The 11,014-nt window shown below is 42.1% G+C and overlaps 1 long non-coding RNA gene across 1 annotated transcript; it reads left to right on the top strand.

Annotated features, from left to right (window-relative positions):
* The first annotated feature begins 209 nt into the window (after positions 1-209).
* LOC125116756 (uncharacterized) lies at positions 210-5,631 on the top strand. The gene is made up of 3 exons (XR_007132417.1): positions 210-1,386; positions 2,722-3,011; positions 5,352-5,631. It is a non-coding gene; the product is annotated as an uncharacterized LOC125116756 (long non-coding RNA).
* The last annotated feature ends 5,383 nt before the right edge of the window (positions 5,632-11,014 follow it).

The following is an 11,014-nucleotide window of genomic DNA, read 5'->3' as shown; positions in this document are numbered from 1 at the left end:
GGGGTCGAATCAGAGCTACAGCTGTCAGCCTACACCACAGGCACAGCAACACCAGATTTAAGCCTCATGTGTGACCTACACCATAGCTCAAGGCAATGCCGGATCCTTAACCCACTGAGAGAGGCCAGGGAACTAACCCGAATCCTTATGGATACTGGTAAGGTTTAACCTGCTGAGCCACAATGGGAACTCCACAATTCTCTTTTAATTAGAAAAATGTTCAATAAACCCAAAATAATTAAAACACCTAAACATGCTTCACACTTTGTCTTATTACCCCACAGGGAGGTGTAGGGTACTTATTCTCTTTGATAAGGTTCCCAGGGAACTCCTTCCTTGAGCATTTGTAATAGTTGATGCCAAAACCCAAATTTAGCAAGTCTGTGGAGCTCATAGTAGGAACTTAAATATGTGTTGAATGGGTGAAATCACATTCAGAGAACTAAACACCAAGAAACCAGCTAGGAGGTGAGATAAGAGACAAATGCTGCTATCACTTAGATGTGGAAGCCAAAAAGAAAAAAAAAGGAAAAAAGAAATCCACAATGAACTTTTCTGTAAAATCAGTAGAATGGTTATGACTGGGGCTGGGCTGAGGGTGGAGTGGGAATTGGGGAAAAGTTTAAAGGGACAGACTTGCAGCTAGGAGGTAACTAAGTGCTGGAGGTCTAAGGTACAACACAGTGATCAGAGTCAACTATACTGTGTTACAGACTTCAAAGTTGCTAAGAGACTAAATCATAACTGTTCTCAACACACCAAAAAAGATAAATATGTAATATGGTAAAGGCATTAGCTCACTACTGTAGTCATCACATTGCAATATAAAATACATCAAATCAAGATGTTGTATACTGTAAACTTACATGATATTGTTTGTTAATTATATCTCAAAAAAAAAAAAAAAAATGCAGCTAGCCCCAGAGAGCTTTCCCAGGCATATTCAGAGACTTGCTGCTCCTGTCTAATTCGAGGAAATGACGGAACAGAAGCAAATCTGAGGCATCCATCAGTGGCCTTTCAACTCAGTGATCACTGATGTTCGCAACAATGAGGCCACGTACGGCAATATTCCTGCAAGTGCCTTCTGGGTCATCCAAGACGCACATGAATTCAGTAGAACTGCAGTATTAAGTACATTTTATCATGCAAATTATGAGAAGGTTGACCACACAAAGACGATAAGTGTGATCTCTCTTCTTACCCAGAAGCTAGATGAAGAAAAAACTCTCCCTGTTCCTTTATGTCAGAGCACAGAAGATCTTCCGCTGCCCTCATCAGGGGCAGGAGCCAAGCCTGGCATTGTTGGAACTGGAGAGAGACGTGCCAGAGTGCAGAATGTTCATTGGGGTGAATGGAAAGATGTAGAAGAAGTGTGCTTACAAGGTGAGGGAGTGTGTGGTGACAAGGGTGTGAGCACAAACTCTGGAAGCCAAAGGGGTTGGTGCTCGATGGGACTGAGTCACTTCATGCTTTTGGTGTTGAGGGGGAAGGAGAATGTTAACTTTAGATGTTTCCTATCCGATTATCAGGAGTATCTAACTTAGGAAAGCAGAATAATTACTGTGTTTTATTAAGTGAAAAGTGAGGCTTTGCTCTAGATGCCACCTTCAAATTTTGACTCAAAAAGTGTGTGCTGGAGAACATTGAGACCTCTGGGTGTGATGGAAGATGATATAAGAAAAAGAATATATATGAATGACTGACTGGGTCACTGCGATACAGCAGAAATTGATATAATACTGTAAATCAACTATACTCTAAAAAGAGATTTCCAGATCATGGGAAGCGAGGATAAATTCTCTGAAGGGTTTGGTAAGATAAATAGCAAACATTTATGGACATATTTGGGGGTGGGGAGCAGGGGGTGGGAAATTAGGAAAGAGTCATGGAGTTCATGGCTGCCTTAAAAATGGGGAAACAGTGGGAAGGATTTTAGAGGACCCAGCCTTCTTTCTTCTTCTTCTTCTTTTTTTTTTTTTGCTATTTAGGCCCATACTGGCATACAGAATTTCCCAGAGCTACAGCTGCCGGCCCCAGCCCCAGCCCCAGCCCCAGCCCCAGCAACACCAGATCTGAGACACATCTGCCACCTACACCACAGCTCACAGCAATGCCGGATTCCTTAACCCACTGAGCGAGGCCAGGGATCAAACCTGCATCCTCATGGATGCTCTTCAGTGTTGTTACCGCTGAGCCACAATGGGAACGCCCTGTTATTTTGTAGCTTTAACTGGTACCTTGCCATCAGGGCCCTGCTAAGATTTGCTGTAATAGGGAAGAAACCATTTACATCTACCTTTTCAACTTCTCCCATGAGCTCAAACAACACTCCTCGAAATTGGAGAGAGATGTTGCTTGAGTAAATGAGCTCTCCTTTTGCTTTGGCGGAGACCCCTGGGGGGGAGTATTTACTGTGTTATGGCATTGGTGCCTTCCTTCATATTCATTCGGTTCATTCATTTACATGTTTATTTATCAAACTTTTCTTGGGCCGGGTCCTGTTTCAGGGATGGGCGTACACTGAGTCAAAATCCCCTGGCCTTGTGAAGAGTAAGTTTCTCAGTTTGTAGCGAACTGACTCCCCGCGGTACTTTCTATCAGTCAGGTCCTCAGTATCCGCCTCTGCAGATTCAGAAGCAGAGGAAGACTCTCCCAGCCTCCCAAATGTATGATTTCTTTCTTTCTTTCTTTCTTTTTTTTTTTTTTTTTTCTTTTTAGGTCTGGACCTTAACCCTCTGAACCACCACAGAACTCCACCACCCATGTTTTAAACTGGGCTCTTTCCCAAGATTTTACTGCTGTCCTGAGTGTACCCGCCAGCAGCAAGGGCACTGTCACCTTTCTTACACTCTGCCCCCTTCACCACAGCCAGTGTTAAGATTTCATCAAGCAAGCCTGGGATCATTTCTCCCTGCCTAACCTGGATGGAGACCAGGATGCTGTGTCCTACTGTGGAAGACGCTGGTATCGTGCCCAAGGGGGATTGCTACACCAAAATCAAGTAAGAGGTGTGTGTTTGTTGTGTGCCTTAGAAAGGTCTGGTGCTAGCACCGCCCATGAACATGGTTCAACATGAGTTCCCGAGTCCAGAGCCGAGAGCAGCTGCAAGTCTCCCTTCCTCCTTAGCCCATCATGGTCTTTGGGGAACAAAAGTGCCCAGACATCTCTCCCTGTCGATTAGCAAGCTGCTGTATTTACCGATAAACATCTGCCTTCCAAAGGGAAAGCATTTATTCAACACAGTGCTCTTCAGAGATTTATAGATGCAGCTTGTCTCTCCATTGCTCTAAATCACGACCCCCTTCTTTGTCCTCCTCTATTGCTCTTTTCTGAAGATTTACTTTTTGAGGGGTTCCCATTGTGGCTCAGTGGTAACAAACCCAACTAGTGTCCATGAGGATTCAGGTTTGATCCCTGGCCTCACTCAGTGGGTTGGGGATCCAGCATTGTCCTGATCTGCAGTGTAGGTCACAGACACAGTCAGATCCCAAGTTGCTGTGGCTGTGGGTGCAGGCCAGCAGCGGCAGCTCTGATTTGACCCCTAGCCTGGGAATTTCCATATGCCACTGGTGCGGCCCTAAAAAGGAAAGAAAAAAAAAAAAAGGAAGAAGAAGCCTGGTTTATCTCATTAAATCACTCTTCCCTCAAATGCCTGGTGGAGAGAAATGCCTCTAACTCCCAACTACCTTCCACACTGGCCTCCCTTGCTGCCACAGCTTCAGTTTGTGTATCTTGGTTCTTCCTCGTCATTGGCGTGTGGCATTTTTGAAGGTATATAGCATCACTTTGTAACTCTACTTAATGTCCTAGGGTACACATATTATCTCTCAAAGTAGATGGTAAGATATTTAAAAGGACAAAAACCATCTCTCCTGCCTCTTCTGAATGTTTTGAAACTTTAAAGAGTTTGAGGAGAGCAGATGGCAGGTGTTTTTTAATTAACCATCTGGCCTGAGATGAAGGATCGTGTGAGGGTCCTTCTGTCTTTCTGTGGACACGTGTGTGATCAGCTGTAGTGTAAGTTCCGGGTTCTTCATCAATGCCTTCCCCCATGCTAGGTGACAATTGCTAGCTGGGTGACATTGGGCAATTCACACAGCCTCTGTAAGCAGCAGCCTCTCTCTCTGTAAGACATCCATGATGCTGCCACTCAGCTCTCAGGACAGAGCAAGAGCTGGAAAGGGTCCTCCATAGGAAGTGCCCCAATGTACCTGGCTTAACACAAAAATCTCTATTAACGGAAGAATGACAATGTAGACCTTGGGAGATGTTTGATTTTCTGCCCCACTTTGTCATGCTTTATGAAAAAAAAAATCAAGGCACCACCACATCAAACATACCTCATTTATAAACAATGTGCAGGCATCCAATTAAGACTGCCAGAGGCGGAGTTCCCACTGTGGCTCAACGGTAATGAACCTGACTGGTATCCATGAGGATGTGGGTTTGATCCGGCATTGGGTTAAGGATCAGGTGTTGCCATGAGTGGTAGTACATGTCACAGATGTGGCTCACATCCCATGTTGCTTTGGCTGTGGCATAGGCTGGCAATTGCAGCCCTAAAATAAAATAAAATAAAGAATGCCAGAGGCACAATGGAAGTTCAGGGACAAGAGACAAAATAGTGGCAACAATGGAATTTTCCAGAAGGAGCTATAAATATTAAGAATGAGCCAACTGGATGCAAATAAGTCTGTTGTGAATTGAGAAGATGATTTGGGTTTTATCAAGTATAACCATAGCATCATAGTTTTGTATATTAACCTTCTCTTAATGGAAATTTAATTTTGACTGGATTAAGTCCTAAATAAAGACATAAGTGAGCAACTTGTTTTGGTTCTACAATTACAGACATTGTTCCTGTTATAGGATTGACATTTTACAAATACAAACTCTCGTCATAAGGAGAATTATACCAGGCATGACGGGTGGTTTAGTGAAATTCATCCCACACCTGGAAAATCACCCCAAAGACGCTAAGCTATATTGCATTATTTTAAAAGTCCATTTAAAAATAGGTAGCACTTTTCACTATAAAACTTGTTCATTGTGAAAAGCTTGTAAACTATATACAATGTGCAGGAAAAAATAATTGATGATTCTGTAGTCCCCACTTAGCTACTGTCAATGTTTTATCTTATTTCTTTCCGTTGTCTTTACTTCTTTCCTTCCGTCCACCCATGTGTGGATAAGCTGAATAATGAGTGCCCCCAAAGATACGTGCGTCCTAGTGCTTATATGGATATTGCCTTGTGTGACAAAAGATGGGATTAAGTAAAGAATCTTGAAATGGGGAGGCTATCCTGGATAATCCAACAGGACCTAAATACAGTCACGCTTGTTCTTAGAAGAGGGAAGCATGGGAAGAGTTGACACAGGAGAGGGAGGCAAAGTCACTGCTGAAGCAAGACACGGCACCGCTGCCTTTGAAGATAGGCAAGGACCATGACCCAAGGGGTGGAGCCGCTTTCAGAAGCTGCAAAAATGAGGAAATGGATTCCCCTCCAGAGCTTCTGGAGAGAGCAGCCCTGCTGAGACCTTGACTCTGGCCCAGCGATAATGATTTCTCACTCTCGAACTGTAAAAGAATAAACCACCAAGTGCACGGTGATTATTGTTTAAGCCAACCGAGTTCGTGGTGTTTGATACATCAGTGATAGGAAATGAAGGTACCCTGAAGCTATCAATTTTTATGCCTATCAAACTATGCACTACATGTCTTTTTTATATGACATATGTTACTGTATATATAAACTATACATACTATTGATCATATCTATTATATATGATATGCATACTGTATATATCCATGCACATGTTATAATTTATTTTGTTAAAATATACAAAAACATAGCAAATAGTAAAATAATTATAATAATAAATAACATAAAATTTACCATTTAAATCATTTTTAATTGTACACTTCTGTGGCACTAAGTACATTCACATTTTTTTTTTCTTCAATGGCTACTCCCAGCATATGAAAATTGCTGGGCAAGGGATTAAATGCAAACTGCAGCTGCAACTTACACTGCAGCTGTGGTAATGCTGGATCCTTAACCCACTGCACTGAGCCAGGGATTGAACCCGTGCCTCTGCAGCTACCCAAGCCAGTGCAGTTGGATTCTTAACCCACTGTGCCACGGCAGGAACTCCTACATGCATGTTGTTGTGCAACCATCATCACCATCCATCTTCAAAACCTTCTCATCTTCCTCAACTGAAACTGTACATATTAACTAACTCCTCATTTCTTCTCCCCCTATTCCCAATCCTTGGCAACCACCATTCAACTTTCTGTCTCAATGAACTTGACTCCTCCGGGTATCTCATGTATTTGGAATCATACAGTATTTGTCCTTTTGTGACTGGTGTATTTCACTTAGAGTAATGTCTAAAAGGTTCATCCACATTGTAACCTCTGTCAGAATTTCCTTCCTTTTTAAAGCTGAATAACAGTCCATCATATGAATACACCACGTTTTATATATCCATTCATTAAGCGGTGCTGGGAACACTGGACAGCTATATGTAAAAGAATGAAATTAGAACACACTCTAACACCTTACACAAATATAGACTCAAAATGGATTAAAGACATAAATATAAGACCAGACACTATAAAACTCTTAGAGGAAAACATAGGCCAAACACTCTCTAACATAAACTGCAGCAATATCTTCTCAGATTCACCTCCTAGAGCAATGAAAATAAAATCAAAAAGAAAAAAATGGGACCTGGTTAAACTTTAAAGTTTTGCATGGCAAAGGAAACCATAAATGAAATGAAAAGACAACCTACGGAATGGGAGTAAATATTTGCAACTGACAAAGGATTATTCTCCAAAATATACAAACTCATACATCTCAATATAAAACAAAACAAAACAAAACAAAAAAACAACACCCAACCCAATCAAAAAATGAGCAGGCGTTCCCGCTGTAGCTTAGAGGAAACAAATCTGACTAGTATCCATGAGGATGCAGGTCCAACCCCTGGCCTTGCTCAGCAGGTTAAGGATCTGGCATTGCCCTGACCTGTGGCCGCAGATGAAGCTCAGATCCCACGTTGCTGTGGCTGTGGTGTAGACCAGCATCTGTAGCTCCGATTCAACCCCTAGCTTGGGAACCTCCATATGCTGTGAGTGCAGCCCTAATAAAAAAAAAAAAATGAGCAAAAGACCTAAACAGACATTTCTCCAAAGAAGACAGATGGCCAAAAATCACATGAAAACATGCTCAACATCGCTAATTATTAGATAAATGAAAATCACAACTACTATGAGGTACCACCTTACATCAGCCAGAATGGCCATCATCAAAAAGTCTATGAACAATAAATGCTGGAGAGGGTGTGGAGAAAAGGGAACCCTCTTACACTGTTGGTGGGAATGTAAATTGGTGCAACCACATTGGAAAACAGTATGGAGGTTCCTTAAGAAACTAAAAATAGAACTACCGGAGTTCCAGTCGTGGCGCAGTGGTTAACGAATCCGACTAGGAACCATGAGGTTGCGGGTTCGGTCCCTGCCCTTGCTCAGTGGGTTAATGATCCGGCGTTGCCGTCAGCTGTGGTGTAGGTTGCAGATGCGGCTTGGATCCCGCATTGCTGTGGCTCTGGCGTAGGCCGGTGGCTACAGCTCCGATTCAACCCCTAGCCTGGGAACCTCCATATGCCGCGGGAGCGGCCCTAGAAAAGGCAAAAAGACAAATAAATAAATAAATAAATAAATAAAAAATAAAAGGGTACAGATGAACTTATTTGCAGAACAGAAACAGACTCACAGATTTTGAAAACAAACGTATGGTTACCAAAGGGGACAGGTGATGGAGGAGGAGTGGACTGGAAGTTTGGGATTGGCGTATGCACGCTGAAGTATGTGGAATGATTGGCCGATGGGGACCTGCTGTGTAGCACAGAGAATACCCAATATTCTATATAATCTCTGTGGGAAAAGAATCCAAAAGAGAATGAATGTGTGTAAGTGTATAACTGAATCACTTTGTTGTACAGTAGAAATTATCCCAACCTTGTGAATCAACTATACTTCAATAAAACTTTGATTCTTGCCTAGGATTATTCTGAGACTGTATCCGAGTTACCTTATATATTTTGCTTTGCTTTGGGGTTTTCAAAGAAAATATCTTTTAAACATTCTTTCCTATGGAATGGAACAATGATTTTTCAAAAATATATGCCCAGAACAAGAGGAATTTTCTGTCAAAAGTAGGTATTGTCCTTGTCAAAGCCTGAATGGTCTGGTGTTTCCACTTTAAGCCTCTTAGCTGCATTTCTGTTTCTGTAGAGCAAGAGCACATCCCAGAAAAGTAATTTTTCTTCCTTTGTAGAAACTTCTTTATCTGGCAGAAAATGGTAACTCATCCAACCTGCAGCAGAAGGCGACTTTTCAACCCTCGGTCAATATGAGCAACATTATGCATCCATCAAATGAAGGATTGGGAGTGATAACCTTAAAAAATCCTGCTAGGCAACTAGTTATTGATTCTCTGTTCAGCCTGATGGATGAAGGTGCAAAGGCAACAAGTGATTGGAGAAAACACAAACCTGGCTGCCTGCCTGCATCAGGCTGGGTCAGGCAAGAATTCTGGCTAGAAGGCACCATCGTTTTTTTGTACAAAAATCAGAGCTCCTTCATCCCCATCAATCAGAATCGGATCCCAACAGGAGATCTACTCTTCCTCCCCTTTCCTTGGGAAGCTTCAGAAAATTCCAGAAAATAATTACCATAAAACTTAATCCTTTTCAGCCTGGCTGTTTATATACCTGAGAGCATTTGGAGGATGACGTTTGTGATTTAAATCAAGAAAAAAAAATTGACATGTTAATAGTATGAAGAAGCTTGTAGAAAGAGCTTAGTTTATTTTTGAGATTAAATTCTTTTCAGGGGCTTTAGAAGCGTTGATGCATATTAAAATAATAAATGTGCTAATTACAGTTTAATCATTTCACTTCATTAAGCCGGGACCACAAGACCTCTCATTAGCCACACCACCTTCATGGGAGAGAATGATTATAGTTCTTGTCCAGTAGAATGATTATAGTTCTTGTCTAAGGGAAGATCAGCCTTTTGCCAGTTGGCTGCCTTGACTATAATCAGAAAGTAAGAGATCTCTCTGGCAGCACCTTTTTCACACCACTACAGGTGATCAGTGCCCTCAGGTTTTTGGACTTGCTTCCTTTTTTTTTTCCTTTTTTTCTTTTTATGGGTACACCTGCAACATATGGAAGTTCCTGGGCTAGGGGTCAAACTGGAGCTGTAGCCAAGGCAATGCCAGATCCAAGCCACATCTGTGACCTATACTGCAGCTTGCAGCAACACCAGATCCTTAACCTACTGAGTGAGGCCAGGGATCAAACCCACATCCTCATGGACACTATGTTGGATTCTTTACCATTGAGCCACAATGGGAAGTCTTTGACTTGTTCTGAAATCTTTCCTCACCCTGTTACCTAGGATCAAGTAAATGAATGGCGTTTTAATGATGATGCTTGTAACTTCCTGTTACAATGATTTGTTTGGATTTCTCTCTCTACTAGACTGTAAATTCTAGTCAATAAATCTTCATTGAATATATTAATATATGACTGATAAAAGTTATAAATGACCGAAACCAGTTTGCCAATTTCAAAGTAATTAAAATATATGAATTAGACTGTAAGTTCTTAGCGGACCAGGAATAGGTCTTACTGAGGTTGCTTCCTGGAGGATAACACAAGGGCTGGGGCAAAACGTTTGCTTACATCATGAAAAAAACCAAACCAAAATAAAAGAAGTGACAATCTCTTAACCTCAAGGGAGCAAGCTCTAAGGAGAGATTTTTGATTTTGGACAAGAACAGACTTGGGCATCTTTCCAGTTGCCCCTGGGAGTTACACATCTTGCATTGGGATCCCCAAGGTGGGAAATGTCTGTGTGATATTTTAACTCCCTTTGACTGAGATCCAGCTGAACTCCAGCAAACAGCTGCGAGACAGTAGGAAATTGGCTGTCACTGGACGGGTCCAAGGAGAGTAAGGATCTGTCGACGTTGCTGGGCCAGAGTCTCTCCATTCTGAGGATGACCTGAACTCTGAGGCTCTGTGGTCATGTTCTTATTTACACCATTATTCACAGCTTTACGACAAAGAACAGTGGTGGTCATCCAGTGAGGGCTCAGCATGACCAAAGAAGCAAGGAGAATGTTTTCCAGCACAGAGGGTGACATGCTTGTCGCAGCTAGGTGAGATGCTCAAACACATAAATCAATTCCTGTCTTAATTAGTCAGTGTCTGCTGACTACCTTGACGATGGAAAGAGACTGAGAACAATAGTTACATAACAATCCTCCAGCAGCTGCCTGTCCCCTGCCAGCCCCTGCAAAACTTTGTTCCGATGAGCCATCTTTTCTGTCTCAGAAATTGTGAACAGACAGATGAAGGTAAACAATTAATAAGAAAAAATTTCAAAGCCTTTCCTCCTGCTAGAGGATGTAATTTGGCTGAGTGTTGTATACTTACTTGAGTTGATTGAAGGCGGGGAAAAGAAACTCAGCTGGCACCAGGCAAATCAGAAATCAGCCAGTGAAGTGTCGAGAGGGTGTGATCATTTTACAAAACAGTCCAGCTGGTTTACTCTGTTGGTTTAGACCAAAAAAAAAAAAAAAAAGAAAGAAAAGAAAAGTCTGTCATCTTCACTCCGAAGTTAAAGGCTTGTTCTGGAAATGGAAGGAGACATCATGGCTCATTCTCGTTCCCTTTGGATATTAACCTGGAGATGGAGGAATACAGAGAGAAATGAATGAGTGATAAAGGAAAAGCAAAAGACTGGTGTCGTGTGTGGGGGAAGGGAGGTAGTCCTCCTGGTTTCTCAGCTTTGTAAACTTCATCCACTGATGAAGTGGGCATAGAGTCTTCCTTTAAATCTGAAGACTTACTTAGAAACAGGAAGATCTGAGTGGAGGGGGCTTGTGCATAGAGAATAACAGTGCCCATGGTAAGGGTTTTCTGAGCT

This window comes from Phacochoerus africanus, chromosome 15 (assembly GCF_016906955.1).
Source record: "Phacochoerus africanus isolate WHEZ1 chromosome 15, ROS_Pafr_v1, whole genome shotgun sequence".
Taxonomy (NCBI): domain Eukaryota; kingdom Metazoa; phylum Chordata; class Mammalia; order Artiodactyla; family Suidae; genus Phacochoerus; species Phacochoerus africanus.
Note: the sequence above shows the minus strand (reverse complement) of the source record. Positions and strands in the feature narration are given on the sequence as shown.